At 34.9% G+C, this 21,136-nt stretch overlaps 1 long non-coding RNA gene across 2 annotated transcripts; it reads right to left on the reverse strand.

Annotated features, from left to right (window-relative positions):
• Window positions 1-3: 3 nt before the first annotated feature.
• On the reverse strand, window positions 4-18,374 carry LOC125860765 (uncharacterized). Of its 2 annotated transcripts, none has more exons than XR_007445873.1 (5): window positions 18,235-18,374; window positions 17,864-17,916; window positions 7,605-7,664; window positions 7,397-7,528; window positions 4-53 (listed from the first exon to the last, which is right to left on the reverse strand). It is a non-coding gene; the product is annotated as an uncharacterized LOC125860765 (long non-coding RNA). The 2 variants fall into 2 exon arrangements; XR_007445874.1 differs by lacking the exon at window positions 4-53 and adding an exon at window positions 7,021-7,277.
• Window positions 18,375-21,136: the final 2,762 nt, after the last annotated feature.

Raw genomic sequence — 21,136 nt, forward strand, 5'->3', positions numbered from 1 at the left:
GTCTCATATTAGAATCAACCTCATGCTCAATCTTCAATGGTTTCATCTTGAACCTGCAAAAAGAGCCAAAAAGTTAAAATTAAACTTGAAAAATGTTTAATAATGTACTAATAAAAGAAATTGTCATCTTAACGATTAAGAATGAATGTACTAACTCATAAAAGATATTAATTCACCTCATTAGTTCTTTTCCTTTTCTTTGGGAAGAACTTCCTAACTCTACAATATCATCATCCATTTGTTCCACAATTTCATAGGAATCACGAGGTTGAGTCTTCCTCACTACTTTCCAACCTTTGTTGGAATTATCATCAGCATAAAATACTTGAGATGCTTGATCCACTAAAACAAACGGCTCATTTGTTTTCAAAAATCTATATGGATTAACACTCACAAAATCATACTCTTCCTTTTTAACTCCTTTTATTTGATCATACACATCAAACCAATTACATCAAAATAAAGTTACTCTTCTATCCATGACAAATTGCAACTCAATCACATCAGTTAAAACTCCATAGTAATCAAGGTTCTCATTATCTTCATCATTCTCACCCAATACAACAATACCACAATTTTGATTCCTTAACTTTTTATCATAATCTTGTACATGAAATTTATATCCATTAACGACATAACCATGAAATCTCCTTTGTGCAATTGTGCGACCTATCAACAAGATTACATTGAATATTTTAGAATAAGTATTACAATATTAGAATATCAAAATTTGATATTTATGTATTACACACCATATCTTTAAACCAATCAATAAATTGTCGACTCCATTTTGCATTAGACAAGTGACGAACATTCTCATGAGTTTGTGCAAACTCTCTATAAAATAGAAGTGACCCATAAGTCTCATTAGAAAAGAAATAACCCTAAAATACATAATAATAATAATTATTATTATTATTATGAGATAATATGAAAGAACCTTCCATACTTGAGATATGGTAATACCTCATCACAATTCTTCAATATGTATAGATGTGCTTGTTCTAGTTCATCTACTTCAAGCTCACATGGATCTTTAGCTCCTAGAGTTTTTCCAGGATGACTAAAAATAGATAAACCACCATTCGATTGTTTTAAACCACCATCATAAATTAGTTCAGGACAATTGAATCTTGTGTCAACTCTATGCAAATACCTTAAAGATAAGATCATACATTCATTTGCAATGTAGCCCTCCGCAATACAACCTTCTGGACATGCTCTATTACCAATGAGAGATTTCAAAAAATATAACCATCGTTCAATAGGATACATCCACCGATAATGAATCGGTCCAGCAATTTCAGCTTCAGTAGCTAAATGAACAGGTAAGTGCACCATGACATCAAAAAATGAAAGAGGGAAGACATTTTCTAATTTGCAAAGTGTTATGGGTATTTGCGCTTCAATATGTTCCAAGTTATGAATTCTCAAATCTTTTGATCCAAGAACACTAAAAAAATATAGATAATTCAATCAGCGGTTCACACACTTCTTTAGACAATATACCACGAAGTGCAAGAGGGAGTAGATGTTGGAGCAGAACATGACAATAATGATTTTTCAATCCAGATATCTTGTGATCTTTCATATTCACACATTGAGAAATATTAGATGAAAAACCATCAGGAACTTTTAGATTCTTTAAGAAAAGGCACAATTTGTGCTTATCTTCAGGAGACAATGTGTAGCATGTTGTTGGAACGTCAAATTTCTCCCCCTTTTGGATAAGGTGCAATTTCGGCCTAATGTTCATCTCTTGCAAGTCTAATCGAGTTTTAATTGTGTCCTTGGTCTTTCCTTTGACATTCATAATTGTCACCATGATATTATCACATATATATTTTTCAATATGCATAACATCCAAATTATGTCGCAACAAGAGACACTTCCAGTATAGAAGTTCAAAAAAGATACTTTTTTTGTTCCAATTATCCATTCGATTTTCATGTGATATCTTCTTTCTTATCTTAGGTACCTTTGATAAATGTAATCCTTCAAGATCTTGTACTTGATTAAGTATCTCAATACCGGAACACACTTTTGATGGGGGGGACTTTTCTCTATTGTACCATCATATGAGTCATTCTCACTTCTCCATTTGTGATTCTGAGAAAGATAACATCGATGACCCATAAAACACTGCTTCTTACCATTATCCAATCGAATTGAGGTAGTGTCTTTTTTGCAACATAGGCAGGCCAATTTTCCTTTTATACTCCATCCTGATAAATTTTCATATACTGGAAAGTCATTGATGGTCCATAATAAAGAAGCATGCAACTTAAAATTTTGTATAGTTGATGCATCATAGGTCTCAATACCAACTTCCCAAAACTCCTTCAATTCCTCTATTAAAGGTTGAAGATATGTATCAATTGCATCTCCTGGACCATTTGGACCCGGAATAAGCATTGACAAAATAAAATTTTATTGCTTTACACACAACCAAGGTGGTTATAAGGAATAAAAACCACAAGCCAAATATTGTGTGAGGTTTTTGAATTTTGAAATGGTTGAAATCCATCACTAGCAAGTCTGAGTCGAACATTTTGAGGTTCAAGTGCAAATGAAAGATGAAGTTCATCAAATGACTTCCATGCCATTGAAACTGTCGGGTGCCTCATTATTCTATCATCAACTCTTTTATCTTTATGCCATGTCATTAGAGTAGATGTCTTTGTAGACATAAACAATCCTTGTACATGCAATAATTAGTACAAGAATTAATTTTGTTGTATGAAAGCCCGAGTTCTTGAATTATCATCTTTGCCTCATAATATGAGTTCGGCAAATTGGCCCCATCAGGCAACAACTCCTCTTTCAACAATTTCAATAGCATTGTAAATGATGCATTACTCCAACGACCCATACTCTTATTATGAAGCAATTTTATCAAAGAGGAAAGCTTTGAAGCTTTTGAATTTTGGTAATATGGCAACTCAAAATCCTTCAATAGGCTATAAGAAATTTTTGCTTCAACATTTGGTTCCTCCTCAAGTAAGTCATCACAATTAGTATGTGTAATTCCTTCGTCAAGATTAGGATATAAATCTCTCAATAGCTCTTCTACTTCATCTTCACTCTCACATTCTTCTACTGCCTCGCCATCTTGTTCTTCATCTTCATCTTCATCTTCATATTATGATTCTGATAATGGCTCACCCAAATATTCTCCATGTTGATATCAAAAAGTATAATTATGAATTATTCCATATACTAGCGAATGTGTCTCAACTATTTTATGAGTTCCTAAAGATGTATTGTAACGTGACACATGGACATTGTATTTTATATTCTTCTTCTGTTTTTTGAAAAGCATAATCCAAAAAAATTTGCACGCCGGATAAGTAGATTTCATCGAGACGATTATCAACAAGTTGCATCCATTGCTTCCTAGGTGTCATAACATTGAAGAGTACATAAAAATAACAAAAATGCTATGATGAAAACTGTTAACCCCTTAGAGTTGATTTTGATAAATGACACTTAAACATTCACTCATACTCTTCGCAGGCAAACACATCAACAAGAAAGAAAACCAAGCATAAAGCATAAAGTAGAAATAAAGATATGTCATGATCTGTAGAATCAACAAGAGATTCCAAAATAAAGATATGTCTTGATCTCTAGAATCAATCAGATTCCAGAATCAATCAAGCAGATCATGATCAATCAGAGATTCAGAAATCGATCAAATATATTCAAGATTGCAGAACAAATCACCTAAGGAATGAAAGAGATAATGTGCATCAATCAAATGATACTTTCAAGACAACAAGATTAGTTAACATTCAAGACTATGAGGAAGAAATCGAAATCAAGGGATGCATTCAAGTTAACGAGATCAGCCAAAGATTCAAGACCACAAGAAGATCATCATACAAAGGAATAAATCAATTTTCTCATGCACATATTTGATATGGACATAACTCAGCAAATCAATCAGAATAAAATCAAGGACTTAATCAAAGATCCTTGATTCAAACTCCCTTGGGTGTCCGTAAAAGAGCAAAGCCCTCCAAAGCTATATAAACCTCTCTTAGCCATAGTTGTGAAGTACGCACTTCACTTGAACTTATATTGTAATCTTCTTTTATCTTTCATAAAACTTTGTACTCACTTGAGTGAACAATTGAAATGAAAAGAGAAAGAAAGGTCTGAGTGTAGGTTATACAAGTAGAGATTGTGTCAAAGAAAAAGATTTAATTTGCATATCAGACAGAGCTCTCAATTGTAACATTATGTAACACCCAAGTTCTCAGCAAGCTCTTAAGGAAACCCTTGAAACCCAAGGGGACTGGACGTAGGCACCCCACCGGTGTTTTGAACCAGTATAAAACTATTGGTGTCATTTAGTTACTGCATTTATTATCTTTATTTATATGTATTACTAACTTGCAGGTGAGTCGACTGACCAATATAGAAAGTCGAGTGAAGGAATTTTTAATTCACCCCCCTCTTAACTTTCAACAACACTTGTTACGATCATATACACACAATAAGGTTGAAATCTAAGGATAATTGGCACTAAGAATTATAAAAGATTATAAAGAAGAAGAAGAAGAAGACAATACAGTTTATGAAAGAAACAAGCAACTCGATTTAATTAGAAGAGCAAGCAAACCTTTGTTCTTTGTTTTTCACCGAACAACTAATGTAAGCCGTAACTACTCAACAACAAGAAGACACCGCTACAGAGTTTCACCGAGCAACTAATGTAAGTCGTAACTACTCAACAAGCAAACCTTTGTTCTTTGTTTTTCACCGAGCAACTAATGTAAGACGTAACTACTCAACAACAAGAAGACACCGCTACAGAGTTTCATCGAGCAACTAATGTAAGCCGTAACTACTCAACAACAAGAAGACACCGTTACTATGGAAATCCGCTGGTGTTGAGATTGGGACAGAGTTTCGATGGAAATCCTATTGAAGAGCGTCGATTTGATTTGAAGAGATAGCTAGGGCATGTTGCGACCAAATTCTTGATATTAAAGACTTTTCCTTTTTTTGTTTTTACTTTTCAGAAGTCGAGCAGATTTTTCTTTTTTTGTCTTCTATTAAAAATATTTGGTGCCTAAATATTGGTGAAAACAAAAGCTTTTCTTTTAAAGTATTAAAAATTAATTGGCTGGAAGTATATTTTCCCGCTTAAGTCCTTCAATTAGAATTTGGGACCAGTTAATAAGTTCTTTAGGGATCAGATTTAGTATCTTCGCAATAAAATATATAAATAAGGACCGGAATATAATATCGTCCTTATACATTTATCTTTACAGACAAGATTACTAACTCGCCCTTAAATGTTGGTCTTAACTGATAGTTTTTCTTGTTGTGGATCACATCTTCAGGATCCGGAACATGACGTAGCATTCTCTTGCCATGTATGTCTGAGACCTTTTTCTTCTTTGCTGCCAGATATGTTACACCATTGACCTATGCCCCTATGAATATCATGATGTTAGTGTTACGCGGGGTAACTATCTGGTTTTGTACTTTTCCAACCTTTTCCCTTACTTAGTTGTACGCTCTTGACTCTATGGCTCCCAAATTTCGTTAGGTGTCAATTCTTGAGCAACCAAGATACCTCATTATGTATGTAGATGCTTGCAGTCCTTAACTTTGAAAATAGAGTAACGTCAGAGTCTTAAACTTTGTAGGTGTGATTATTAAGAATAGATTACTCGTTTGTTCTTGCTTGTATCATATAGATCTTTCCCCATTGATTTGTCACCACAACTATTAGGATTTATTAGGATGAGTAAACTGCCATACGCTTCTTTTGCGAGTAACCCTCTTTTAAACTTTGTATAGTAATAACCTAATTTTTCTAATGGTGGAATTAGAGGAGTAACTAGAGATCATCTAGGAATGTGGATTGCGGGATTCACATGCTAAATCAAAGCAAGAAATGCCCTACATGCAGAAGTGCTAGCTTTGCTACATGGCCTAAATCTAGCAAAATATAAAACTTAAAACATCTTTTCGTGGAAACAGATTCTCAGGTATTTACTTAACACTCTGTATAGTAATAACCTCATATACTCACATATTTTCACTGATTGCAGATCTCTACTCCTTCAATTGGAAGGATCATCCCCGAAAAACATTCTGAGAGAGGTTAATGCAAGTTACTAGCAAAATACAGAAGAGAAATGAAGTATCCTAGTATGATCTGCAATCAAACCTTGGTTTTTGAAGCATCTCTTTCACTTGTAATAAATGTACTAGAAAGAGATGCGACTGAAACTATATCTCATAGACTAGTTTCACTTTTGTATGATTGAACCTTTTGTTATTAACTAAATAAAATCCTTCCGTTATTTAGCAAAAAAAAAGACCCTCTTTGGAACTTTTCTAGCTTACCTGTGAGTTGAGAATCTCTAGTTATCCCTTTTTAATCATTTTTACTTTTTCTTTGGATACCATATTACAAGTTGAAATATTTGTTTTTTAATAATTTCTTCTTTTAAACAAATTCCTCGTTGAAGTGCCAAAATATGAGATTGAGGCAAAATATCTAAGTTAATGGTGGAATATGAGCTGAAAGGGGGGAAAATATGTTGTCAGTAGTACCATATAAAAGAGGAAAATAAAAAAATGTAAAAAAGAAAAGAAAATGAAAGACAAAAAGAATAGAATAAAGTGGGAAACTAGAATGAAAACAAAAGGTAGAACATAAGTGAAAAAAGGGGAGGAAATAGCTAAAAAGACATGTGAAAGATAAAAGTGTTCATAGAGGGCAAAGTCACTATCTTGAAGAATTACGGAAAATTATTCCAGATTGGATTGATTAGAAGCAAGCATATTCTCAGTAGATTGTCTAAGTAGGAAGATTATGTTAATCTCATATCAAAAGGGACGTTCTATATTAATTGCTGAGATGGGTATGCATATCTAATGAGGACGCTAATTAATGATTAAAGGTTTAAAGTGAATGAAGATGGCATGGATATCCTTCCCGAACCTACTGCCCACTTTTTTTGTTAAAGAATGTTTATTCTCTCTTGCGAATGCAGTAGGTACACCTATCCATCTTGATCAATCTACGATCAAAAGGACTAGACCTAGTTGTGCTCAAGTGAAGGTGTTGGTGGATTTAAAAAAAAGTTTTCCTAAATATGTTATCATGAACATTGAAGATGAAGTCACTGGGGAAGTAAGGTCTACCGTAGTGGATATTAGATATGACTATGTGTCTAAATCTTTCTGTCGTAATCCCCAAAAGCAGCAATAAGTAGTAGTCCATCATTATGAAAGAAAGGATTCTATCCCTATTCACCATCAAAAAACAATTTTAGAGAATGCAGTAGATATAACAAATAAGGCCAGTAATAACCAAAAGGTTACTGAGGAGATGACTATGGATTCTGATGAAAATAAGACAGAGTACCTGGAGATAGAAGATAATAGCCCTCATATGTAACAATCCCAAGAATATAATCATCTGGCAATAGTGGAGGTTCCTGTGGTGATACAAGTTGATGCAATTCAAGTATTCAAAGTGGAATCTCCCAACAAGGTTCTGCATGATATTCGATATAGTAGTGGTGATACAGATTCAAATCAAAGTGTAAAAGGTAATCATGAAATAGACAGACCTGAAGATGTCCTTGACAACATTGCATTAGAAGGAGATTTATCACCTAGATTATTGAAGTCTGCAAGAAAAAGAAAAAAGCAAGGTAATGGGGAGCAGAGTCAACCCTTCAGGGTTCAGCCAAAGAGAACTAAATCCATTTCACATGAATATGAAGGCTTAAACAAGGGATATTAGATCAGTGAAGTCCCAACAAGCATTTCAAAGGGTGCAAATGCTACATAAGTTTCATAAATTTTCATTTATTGGATTGGTAGATCCTTTTCAAAATGTCAGTCAAATTAACAGATTCAAGAGAAGATTAAAGATGCCTACTGCCAGTGCAAACTGTTCTGGAAAGATTTGGTTCTTTGCAAATCATGATATTGAAATTACAGTGATTAATGATACAGAGCAACAGTTAACTATTAAGTTAATACAGGCTAATCAAAGTCATAATTTTTTTGTTACTTTGGTTTATGCTAAATGCAATGCTAATGACAGATTACAGTTGTGGAAAGATGTTGATCAACTTACAACAATAATTAGAGAGCCGTGGTTGATTGGGGTGATTTTAATGTGGTTTTAAATTCTAAAGAAAAAATAGGTGGCTTACCCGTTCTTGCGGCTGATTATGAAGATTTTGAGACTTGGATCTCATCTTGTGACTTACAAGAAGTGAATTTTAAAGGAAGCCCTTACACTTGGTGGAATGGGAGAGCTGGGAAAGATTGCATCTTTGAAAGGTTGGATAGGGTGTTAATTAATCAACACTTGGTGTAATCATACTGAAGTTCAACATCTACCAAGGACAGGATCGGATCATGCTCCCATGTTGCTGAATTGTGAAACCTATGTGGTTAGACATAGAAAACCTTTCAGGTTTTTGAAGTTTTGGACAGAGAATGATACTTTTACGGAAGTGGTTAGACTGAATTGGTGCACTACTAGCTCCCATAATCCCTATTTGGATTTCAAAGAGAATATTAAAAGCGTGAAAGTTGCCCTAACAAGATGGAGCAGAGAAGCGTATGGAGATATTTTTAAGCAACTTCTCATTAGGGAGGACATTATGAAAATCAAAGAGAAGTTATTTGAAGAAGAACCTTCTGTGATTAATAGAGAGGTGTTGCAAAGAGCACAAGCAGAATATAAGAAGTATCTTCATTTTGAGGAGAAGTTTTGGCAGCAAAAAACAGGGTATGATTGGTTAGAAAATGGGGATAGAAATACCAGGTTTTTTCATAGTATAGTTAAAGTTATAAGAAAGAGGTTACATATCCAAGGAATGCATAATAGACAAGGAGATTGGTTGGAGAATGATATCGATATTGTCTCTGAGGCGGTGTCTTTTTTTCAAGAACAATTTTCTTAAGAGGCAGAAGCAGACTCTTTTGAACTACTTAGATATATTCCTGAAGTCATATCTAATGAAGAAAATGTTGATCTTTGTAGATTTAATGAAGTTAAAAAAGCTATTTTTGGATTAGATGAAGATAGTGGTTGTGGTCCAAATGAAGATTTTATCAAAGTTGTTGGGAGATAGTGGGAGGTGATATTCTTAGGATGGTTATTGATTTCTTCAGGGGTAACACTCTGCCTAAATTGATCACTCGTACTAACTTGGTCTTGTTTCCTAAAAAGGAGTTGGTGCATGAGTTCACTGATTTGAGGCCTATTAGTTTGAGTAAGTTCATCAATAAAATCATCTCTAGATTGATGCATAATAGGATTGAAGGTTTGCTACCTAGATTGATATCTCCTAATCGGTTTTGTAAAGGGTAGAAGTATTATTGAGAATGTTTTATTAACTCAGGAAATTCGTTTCTGATATCAAGAAGAGAGGAAAGCCTAGTAATTTTCTTATTAAACTAGATATGTCCAAGGCATATGACAGGATCTCGTGGTTTTTTCTAATGAAGGTATTAAGAAAGATGGGATTTTCAGAGGTGTTTGTTGATGTAATATGGAGAATAATTTCTAGCAACTGGTATTTTGTGCTTATTAATGGGCAGGCACATGGATTCTTTCACTCTACTAGAGCAATAAAACAAGGAGATCCTTTGTCTCATGTTTTATTCATTATCTCAGCAGAGGTTCTCAGTAGGGCACTAAATACATTGATTGATGATAATCAATTTGTAGGCTATGGATTACCTAAGAGTAGTGATAATCTGAACCATTTAGTGTATGCAGATGATACCATCATCGTTACTTCTTCAAATAAGTATTCTTTGGAGAGAATAATGGAATATTTGCAGGAATATGAAACTGAATCTGGCCAAAAGATAAATAAGCACAAGAGTGCTTTCATTCTTCATCAAAATGTTGCAGGAGAGGTAAGAAAGTTGGTAGAGGAGTGCACAGGGTTTACTAGAGGTCAATTTCCTCTAACTTATCTTGGTTTCCCCATAACTCATGCTAGGAAAGGGAAATCTTACTATGATGAGCTGATAAAGAGAGTCAACTAAAAATTGCAAGTTTGGAAAGGGAACATGCTATCTTATGAGGGTAAAGAAGTCTTAATCTCTAGTGTTTATGTTCCTATTCATGTGTTGTCCGCAATTGTTCCTCCTACATGTGTTTTAAAAGAGCTTCATAGAATATTTGCTAAGTTCTTTTAGAATAATAAGGTTAATGGGAGAAGTAAACATTGGGAAGCTTGGGATAAAGTTTGTTTGCCTAAGCAAGAAGGTGGATTGAGTTTTAAATCACTATTTGCAGTGTCACAAGCTATGTATGTGGAGATTTAGAACTCAAAATACTTTATGGGCTAATTATATGTGGAACAAGTACTGTAAGAAGCAAATACCAACACTAGTTCAGTGGAAGGAAGGTACACAACTTTGGAAATTTATGTTACATAATAGGGAGTATCTTAAAGAGCATATATGGTGGGAACCTAAGGGTGGAACTGTATCTATTTTGTATGATAATTGGACTAGACTAGGTCCATTATATCATCTACAACCACAACACTCTTATTACCCTATCACTAGGGTAGACATATTTATGACAGAGGAAGGATGGGATTATGAGGAAATGAAGTATTGTTTATCTGATGAGGTTGTGCAACATGTTAAAATTCATTTAGATCAGGTAAAGCAGACAAATGCAATTGACAAATCATGGTGGACTGTAACAGGTTCTGGACAATTTTCATTCAAGACTACTTGGGAATTATTGAGGAGAAAAAATGCAATTTCTGAATGGTATAAGAAAATCTGGATAGTTGGGCTACTATTTAAAATATCTTTTTTTGGATGGAGAGTGTGGACAAACAAGATCCCTGTAGCAGCTATCATGGCCAACTGGAATCCTAACCTATCTCTTTTATGTAATTGTTGTAATTTTCCAGAAAGAGAGACTGTGGAACATTTATTCATTAAAGGGGAAATGGCCAATATTGTGTGGAAGTATTTTTCACAAGCTGCTAGTATAATTGCTCCGAGGATCCAGGTGAAACAAACTATGAAAAGGTGGTGGGATTGTCAAGGAAACACTAGGCAGAAGATGATTTTTTAGGTAATGCCTAACATCATCATGTAGTTTATATGGAGGAGAAGAAACACAATTTTGCATTGAGGGACATACTCTGTAGATAAGGTGATATGGGATATCACTAACTTGACTCAGAGATTGCTTATAAAGAAGTTTGGTTATGCAAATGTTCCTAAATCCTGGCCTCATATGATTGCAATTCTAGATGAATATAGGCCAAAATTTCAATATAAACTGGTAAAATGGTGTCCACCTCCTACAGGTTGGTAGAAATGCAATACATATGGAGATTCAAGGGGAAATCCAGGACTTAGTTCTGCAACCTTTTGTGTGAGGGACTCTAAAGGTGATATATTGGGTGCTAGAGGTCTGAAAATAGTTGATTCTACTAAGTTGATTGTTCAGGCAATTGCTATAAGAGAACGACTTTCATATTGTTTTGAGAAACAATTATCTAAGGTCATAATTAAAATTGATTCTATGGCATTGGTGCATATATTGAATGGAGAGTGGGAAGTGCCTTGGAGAATGACAGTGGAGGTCAACTCCATTAATAGGCTAAGGAATGCTTTGACAGTAAGAGTACAACACTCTTTTTTTTAGTAAAGTAATTAAATGATATTAGAAAGCATCAAGAAGATGCAAAGTCACAAATCACAATGTGTAAGAAAGCTGCTCCAAACAGAAATATATGGAGCTAGCTTGGCAAGAACTTGAGAAACAGTTAAAAGGGGCCCTACTACTCTACTGTACTAGAGATAGAGAACTAACAAAACCCAAAAATTAACAACACTGTTTACAGTGGCAAAAAAATGCCAACTAAATAAACTAACTAGACATTTGGCCTTGATTACGCAAAAAGAAGTTGATATCCATTCAAAACATTTGTTGTTTCTCTCCTTCCATAGGCTCCAAAAAATTATTGTTGGGATCATTCTCCAGATCTTTCTGATGGATTTGTCAACTCTCCACAATATCCAGCTGGCATAGGCATCCTTGATGGTGTAGGGCATTACCCATTGTAGGTCAATCATAGAGTAGAAAAAATGTCATAGGCTATCTGCTGCAGGGCAGTGCAAAAAAAATGTGATTAACACTCTCATTGGTATGCTTGCACATGACACGTCTGTTGATGAGGATTACACCTTTTTTCCTGAGATTGTCTTGTGTTACGCATGTTTCCTTCAGGGTTGTCCAGGTGAAACAAGATACTCTGAGAGGCTGCCTAGTTTTCCATACATGTTTCCAAGGCCAAAATTGAAGAATGTCATTCTGGGAGCTTATGTTTTTGTAGCATTCTTTCACAGTGTAGGCCTTCTCCTTAGAATTACCCCAAAGAATCCTATCTTGATCTTCAACCACCAGTGTAGTGCTTTCCAAAGTTTCTAGGAGGAAAAGGATGTCATTAATCTCCTAATCCTGAAAGTTCCTTCTGAAAATAGGAGCCCAAAAGTTTTTTTCTCTGGGCTATAGTTGCTTTTTGTTGGAGGCTATCTGGAACAAGGAGGGGAAAACGTCTTTTAGCATAGAGTTCTCATGCCATTTGTCTTGCCAAAATCTGATCTTGAGTCCATTACCATCCTTAAAGGATACTTCTCGAAAGAAATAATTTTGGAAACTACTTATATGTTTCCATACCCCAACACCATGGGGTTCATTGCTTTCATTTGGATACTAGTGATCTTGAATGCCATATTTAGCCTTGATGACGTCTCTCCAAAACCCAGTCCCAGTTTGTCTATACCTCCAGAGCCACTTCATGAGTAGGTTGTTATTATGGAGTTTGAGATTCCTGATTCCTAGGCCTCCTTGAGTCTTAGGCTGAGTAACTGATTGCCATTTACCAAAAGAGTACTTATGAGTGAGGATGTTGCCTTCCCACAAAAATCTCCTTCTGAGCCTATCCATTTTCTTTAGAATTCAACCTGGTATTGGAAATAAAGACATACAACATGTAGGATTACTTTCTAGGACACATTTGATAAGAGTGAGCCTACCACCCATGGAAAGGTATTGCATTTTCCACGTGGCTAGCCTCTTCTCCATTTTTTCAATAACTCTATTCCAGATTCCAGAGGATTTGAAACTTTCCCCCAAGGGAAAGTCTAGATAGGTGGTAGGTAATGACCCAATTTTGCAACTAAGTATGCTAGTAAGATCCTCTAGAGTGGCTGCCTAATTTACTGGATATATCATACTTTTGAGCATGTTAATATGGAGTCCAGAGATGGCCTCAAAAACTACGAGAATGGTGTTGAGATTAGAGACATGCTACCTATCAGCTCCACAAAAAATGAGAGTGTCATCTGCATAGAGTAGGTGAGAGACATGATAGTGGTGGTTGGATTGCTGCCTACTTGGAATCCTTGAATCCATTGGAGTTCTTTAGCCTTAGTTAACAACTGAGATAGCCCTTCTATTGCAAGAATGAATAGAAAAGGAGAGAGTGGATCCCCCTGCCTCAACCCTTTTTTAGTAGAGAAAAATCCAGTTGGACTTCTGTTGATCAGAACTGAGAACTTAACAGTTGAAATGCAAAATAATATCCATCTTATCCACCTACTACCAAAGCCCATTTGTTTCATAATATTGATTAGATAAGCCTAGTTGAGCTGATCAACGGCTTTCTCTATATCCAATTTGCATAAGATCCCAGACTCACCACTTTTCATTCTCCAGTTTAGCACTTCATTAGCAATCAAGGGTGCATCAGTTATCTGTCTATTCCTTAGGAATGCACTTTGTTGCCCTGAGACTAGAGAATTCATCACATTTTTCATCCTTCCTGCTAGGACTTTAGCCAACATCTTATAGACACTACCTATGAGGCTTATAGGTCTATAGTTTCTAAGCTCCACAACACCTTTCTTCTTTGGAATTAGAGCAATAAAAGAGGCATTGCAAGATCTCTCCATTTGGCAATTCTGGTAAAAGAAATTGAGAGTTACTAGCATATCATCTTTGATGAAGCACCATGATTTCTAGAAGAAAGCCATGGTGTAACCATCAGGGCCTGGGGCTTTGTCAGGGGCACAAGCCATGAGAGCATTAGAAATCTCCAATTCAGTGAAAGGGAGCTCAAGCTCGTCTTTTTCTTCTATGTTGAGGGTGGGCAGGTTCTTAGAGACAACTGAGGGTCTCTAGGATTCAACCTCCTTGTAAATTTGTTGATAGTACCCCAGAATGCTATCATTTATCCTTACTTTGTCTTCAATCAATTCATCTATTATTCGTAGTTTATCAATGGAGTTACCCCTTCTATGTGAATTGGCCATTCTCTGAAAGAATTTTGGGTTTCTGTCCCCCTCTTTAAGCCATAGGCATCTAGATTTTTTACTTCATGAGATCTCTTCAGCTACTACAATCTGTTGAAGCTGTAGTTTAAGATTCAAGGACGGTGTTTTTTCTTGTGGTGAAAAAAAGGATTGTGAGTTCAGCTAATTGATCCAATTTCCCTAGTTCCAAAAGAGCCTTAGTTATTTGTCTTTCAATATTGTCATACACCTCTCTATTCCATTTAGAAATGTCTTTCTTTAGGTTTTGAGTTTCTGCAACAACACAAAGTCTGGGGTACCCTGTATAATGTAGGATTGCCACCATCCTTTTATCATATCAATGAAGTTTTCTGCTTAGAGCCACATGTTCTCAAATTTGAGGTAGGATGGTGATGTCTCCCAATCTCCGCTTTCTAATATGATGGGTTTATGATTTGAAATTACTTTAGGCATTGTGTATTGTCTGATAGCCCTAAACATCTCGCTCCATTCTGATGAATAAAGGAACCTGTCAATTCTTGAGGCTTGAAAAGTATCCTCCCCTCTTGACTAGGTGAACTGTGCTCCTTGGAGAGGAGGATCGATCAGTACGAGATCCAAAATGGTATTTGAGAGCCCCTACATAGCACTAGATTTTCTAGTACAATTTAGCTTTTCACCCTCAAATCTACATACATTGAAATCTCCTCCTATGACCCACATATCAAACCATAATCCCTTAATTGATGCTAACTCCAACCAGAGGTCCTCCCTTTCTGGATCGGTGTGTGGTTCGTATACTCAAGTGAAAACTCATTTGAAGTCTTCAGATGTGCGCTCAAATCTACATGATATAGAAAAGGCCCCTGCCTTTGACTCAACACAATTCCATGCTCTTTTGTCCCATAAAATTAATACCCCACCTTTGGTGCCAATTACATTAACTTCTGCCCATGAAAGCCATTTATTCCCCTATATTGGTCTGATTAGAGATGGATTCCAAGACTCTATTTTGGTTTCCTATAAACAAACAATGTCTGCTCCCCACTTTTGGATAAGAGATTTTAAAGTACTTCTCTTATCTTTATTATTAAGACCCTGCACATTCCAGTTGAGAATTTTAACTATCATCTGGAATGAACTTTGTGGTACATACCCCTATCTTTCTTTCCACTTTCATCTTGCAGACCCCAATCCAATTTTTAAGTTCATTTGTTGCTTTGAGATTTCCTCTTTTCCTCCATTCTTAGTATAATGTCCAAGATTTCATGCTCGAAACCTGAAATGTTCACCCCCAGTGCTTTGCATGCCTTCAACATAGTAAATTTTGTCCATTTTGATGTTTCCACCACAGTAGGGGAATCAATAATTTGTGGTGAAGGATCATTGCGCTACGGTAGAGAAAGAAGACTATTGAAAGATTGAGAAAAGGGATCTGAATTAGAGTCATAAACTATGGTGGTGATTGGATATTGCCTACACGTACCCAAATAAGGCACTGGATTTTCTGTTTCATCATCTGCTACAAGCTGAGAGAATGCCCCTGCCTCATGCTCCAATTTTCGGTGATTGGAGGCTTGAATTTCCAATTCAAAAGGGTCGAAGGAGGCTACAAAGACAGAACTCAAAAGTCTGAAGCTACATGGGTCTGCTTTGGCAATGGAGGCTCTCCAAACTTGCGTACTGTAATTTTCCTTGTGTGTCTTCCTTTTCTTTGGGCCTTTGGTATAATAATCATTGTTCAAGGCTGGAGAATTCTCCCATAATAGTGTTGGGCCTGCCCATTTGGAATTAAATAAGACTTGCCCTTTTTATTGCCCAGATAATCTTTGTGTTATGTGGGACTGTATGGGCCTGTGCTCCCAGCAGCTTTTCAACCCTAGCTGACTCAGAATTTTGACCAACGGGTAAAGGAGAGGACCGAATCTTCGTGATTATCGCTAATTCAAATAGCCAACCAGCAGATTCGAAATTCAAACTCACCGAAAACTTCTTGGCTAAATTTTTGACGCAAATACGGGCCCAGTGAAAGTGGGATTTGTTCTTTGCGTCTTCGTCAACACCAATGAAGTCTCTGCAGTTGTCCCTTATATGCTCGAAAGTGTCCATGGTCCAAGCGCTTAAGGGGATCCCAAATACTTTCAATCGGATATTTTCTGATGGCTCACATGTCTGAGAGTTGATGTCTTTTGACCACCACGACAAGTTTAGGTGCCTTTCATTCCAAAACCATTCCCCTGCTTTAACTCTTATTAACTCTTGCCGGGAAGGGAACTCAAAGAGAAATTGATTGTGATCAAGGGGGGTGACTTTCCATCTAGTGAGAAACCATTTTTGAATTAAATCAGGGTTGGGGCTGTGATAGAAAGGGTCATTGAAAGTGCCCACCAAGCTTCTGTGGAGAGGGTGGTCAATGACTCCACCTATGCTTGTTTGTTGGCTGATTTCTGGCCAGTTAACTATGCTAGCAGCAGTTCGATACGATTTTGTTAATGGAGGCGGTAATGGTGATGACCCTATCTTGTTGTTTTTTCCCAAAAATTGAATCATTTTAGTCGCAAACTTCGTCCGTCCAATATTATATCTTATCTCCGAAATGATTACTACACCTTTTGAGGAGCCATGCCATACTTCAATGCGAATAAATCGACCATATATGTTGAAGTTTTGGTAGACTTTGTATAGGTTGTGTTGTTGTTTTCTACCCCACCTTATGTATAGTTGTCCAGAACCCTTTGAAGCTTGTATAAGAGTCTCGCATATCCATCTTAGATTTTGTGAATCTAAGCTTATCTTACTTGTAAATCTCCTTCCTCTTTCTATTAATGAAAACTAGTTGAATGTGTATCCCCTGTATTCTTGAGTTCGAAAGATTTATCCCCACTAATGAAAAAAACTTTTCCCCCCATAATGAAAGAAGTTTCTGGTGGTTTGAAGCCATCGAAGGGAAGGAATCTTTAGGCTGTTAGGGTCTCTAGGAAATTGCTTTTGAGCATGTGTACAACACTCCTTATGGGAGGGAAATAATCTTGCTGACTTAGTTTTTGATTTTGCAGGTAGCTTTGAATACAACAACTTTCAGAGGTTCCAGTTCAAGCTAAGAAAATTATTAACTTAGACAAGCAGAGCATACCAAACATAAGAATCAGGCAGGCATGTCTTTTGACATCCACAATGTAGGTCTACTAATATGATACAATGTTAAAACATAAGTGTGTAATCAGAGAAAAGGTTACAATCTGCTATATATTAAGTGAAATCTGAAATAGTTTTTGTTGGTTAAATATACCGTTCAGGTGGTGAGAGCTTGAGGTGTCACATATGGTATGAAACCAGGATTCACATAGTATTATAGTAGATTATTTTCTTTTGTATTATACATTTATTTGTTGCAAGCAATTCACTGTAGTTACATTAATATTTATTTTCTTAATTGTGGTGGTGATATTAATCTTCGGATTCATACCATCATGGAAAAGGAAAACAATGTTAAGGTAACAATAAAGATCTAAATTTTAAGTCTTACCATGATGCTGCAAAAGCTATAAAAAGCTTAAAGTTGGTTTTATCTTCAATTCACTGCGTTTACAAATAAAGAGAATGTTAATAATATGAAGGTGATAATTTCAATGGTGATTCAACCCATTGAATTTAGATCTGAAAATTATTGTACATTATCTTTTCTGGAAATCTTAGACTGGGAGATAAACAAAACATCAATTGAAGCAACATGAGATTCTTAATTATAGTCAAGATATGTATTGATCGGATTCTTCGAGAACTCGAGAAACAATCCACAGATTCGCAACAAAAACAAGTCAGATGCAACAACATAAGTAAAGTGGAAAGTAGCGAAATGATTAAAAGTATCTACGATTCGAGGTGTAACAAGCTTACCTTTAAGCTCTATAGTTGGAAGCAACTGTGTTCCATGAATTTTCACACCAAGAATCTGAGAAGAAGCAAGAACACTTGAGCTACTTTCCAGATATTTTTACTTTTTGTTGTTGTAGTTTGTTTCCTTTTTTGTTGGTCTAATTTGTGGGCCTTTTGTACTTCTAATACTTATTGCATTTCTTTAATAAATAAATTTGGGCCTATTTGGCCGGTTGAAAAAAAAAAAGATAAATAATTGTTATCTTAATGAATTGATCACTCACAAAATGTCAACTTCAATTTAAAAAGATAAACCATCTACTTTTAAAATCAAAAAGTCTGTAAAAAAAAAGTAAAATTGAATAAAACATCTACAGTTACACATAAAATTTGTAATTTGTAGTTCTAATATGTACGCAATTTTATAAATTGTTCAAAATACAAATAATTAGAAAACCACATGCACATAATATATATATGTGTGTGTGTGTGCGCGCACGTGTGTAGACAGTAAAATTCACGTCGAGAAAACAATAATCAAGAACGAAAAAATATCGCAACAATCATATTTATTATTTCAAAGTGTGAGTGTTACAATCTCTATGATTCCTCTAAATTCGCCTTTTCGGATATAATTTTAGGGTTCTTGAGCTTGATCTTGAATTTGACTTTAACTTGATCTTGGATTCAAGGGGTTCGAAGCTTGTTCTTGAATCTTTGATTAACTTGAACTTGAACTTGAACTTTATCTTGATCTCGACTTTAAATTAAACTCAAGGGCTTCAAGCTTGTTCTTGAATCTTGTAGTCTTTATCTTGATTTGTAGATTTGATGAACTTGATATAGACATGAACTTGATGATCTTGATCTTGAACTTGATCTTGGATTCAAGGGCTTTGGAGCTTGTTCTTGAATCTTCAATGAACTTGAATTTGAACTTTATCTTGATCTTGACTTCTAGTTGAATTCAAGGGCTTCAAGCTTGATTTTGAATCTGGTGGTCTTGATCTTGATCGTTTTTTTATCTTGAACTTGAACTCTTGAATTCTCGACTTGTAGAGAAATCTGTTGCTTTTGATCCACGAGTTTTCTCTAACTTCTTGTTAGAATTCTTGGTTCCTTTTTTAAATTATGAGGACCCCTATTTATAGTTTTAGAATAGAGGAGTTGTGCTAGGAATAGGATTCCGTTTGGCCAATCAGATTTAAGTGACATGGCTTTTGGGCTTTATGGAGCGGGCTTTAATTAAATTCATACTTATTAGATTTAAATAATTAACTCAATTATATTAATCTATAATATTTATTTGGATTAATATTTTCATGAATTTAATATAATTCGAATCATTTTATAAATTTATATTTAATAAATTTTAAATGGCTACAATATACTAGTACAAATATAAAACATAAAATCAAGAAAATAAAATAAAAATTAAAATAATTTGAGGAATATTTTTATCTTTACATAGACTTATCCCATGGTAGTAAATCCTATGTATTATCAATACCTCCAAATGGAAGGTATTAGTAATACATCCTATAATACCATGTAAGATGTATAACTAATCCATTAATTAGTTATACATAGGCCCAAATTTCTACCAAACATAGTACTAAATAATATCATATATCATACGTTGACTATCTCTTCTAATACCTCCTAGCAAACGACCCCTAAGAGTCAAAAGAAGAAAACCTTGGAAAATTAGGATGTGATGACCATATGCGCGTACAAGAGGGGTCACCGGTTTCACGTAAACTCATGCTCCCCTCTCGAAATCATATATATAGTAGTGTTACATTTTTATTTTTTTGTTAAATATAGATGTGTGAACCCACACTCGAAGTATTATATAATGAGACGAAGAAAGGGTTCACCTCTCAGTGAGGTTAGAAATTTGATTTTTATATCTATCTTGTTTTATTTTTCTTTCTAAAATTGGGTAACACCTCTCTAAGTGGTTATTGATAGCACTTTTGGCATTTTAATTAATTAAAATTTTCAGTTTTGGACCTATAATTTTAAAATTTCAACTGTTTTCAATGATAAGAACCTAAATATCAAACCGATTAAATCCACATTTTCATAATAGTGCACCCATCATCTCGAAATCATGAGTACGCCTCAACATCTCTGATCTGTATTGTAATTTTACAGATCATGCATATTCTAATTTGCGATCAAGAGTCAGAAGATTTTCATTTGTGAAGCATTAGGACCAAAAGAACCACATACTTGTTTTACGGTCCGACACGAAAATCACATAATTGGACAAAAATTCAAATCTAAAAAAATAATACCAATTCTACGAATCCTAGCCAAATTATTACATCAAGTTTAGATTAACTTCATACAAAGTCATCGAGCTTATAATATTATGACATAAAAGATCAAATTAATCAACTTTCATTAATTTTCCCAGAAAGTTAATTCACCCTTCTCCTAGGAAAGATTAACTTGAAGTTACTATTCTAGTTAAAAAGTTGCTTTCAAATTTAAAAAGCTTAATCCAAATTAGTGTTTTAAAAAGCGGGGGCATGAGGCTGTGAGGCGTAAGCCTCGAGGCGTGGGACATAAGCCCTATTGATCTTTAAATTTTTAATTTACAATATAGTCTAACAATATAATAATACAAAATTATAAAAATACATCAATAATTTGAAATAATTATAAACATGATTAAGGAAACTCACAGAAAATAAAACTTATAACATGATTATACATATAATCTAATATCTTAACTTTCTAATAATAAAAGAATCATTGTTTCTAAAAATATATATTATTACTACTATCATACTATACAGCTTACCCCCTAAAAGAAAATAATCAATAAAACTTACTAGTATTATAATAAAAACATCACTCCATTATGAAAAAAATAAAATTACTTTCAAATAGCTAAATAAAATATGCTAAT

Source organism: Solanum stenotomum, chromosome 3, assembly GCF_019186545.1.
Source record: "Solanum stenotomum isolate F172 chromosome 3, ASM1918654v1, whole genome shotgun sequence".
In the NCBI taxonomy this organism is placed as follows: Eukaryota; Viridiplantae; Streptophyta; class Magnoliopsida; order Solanales; family Solanaceae; genus Solanum; species Solanum stenotomum.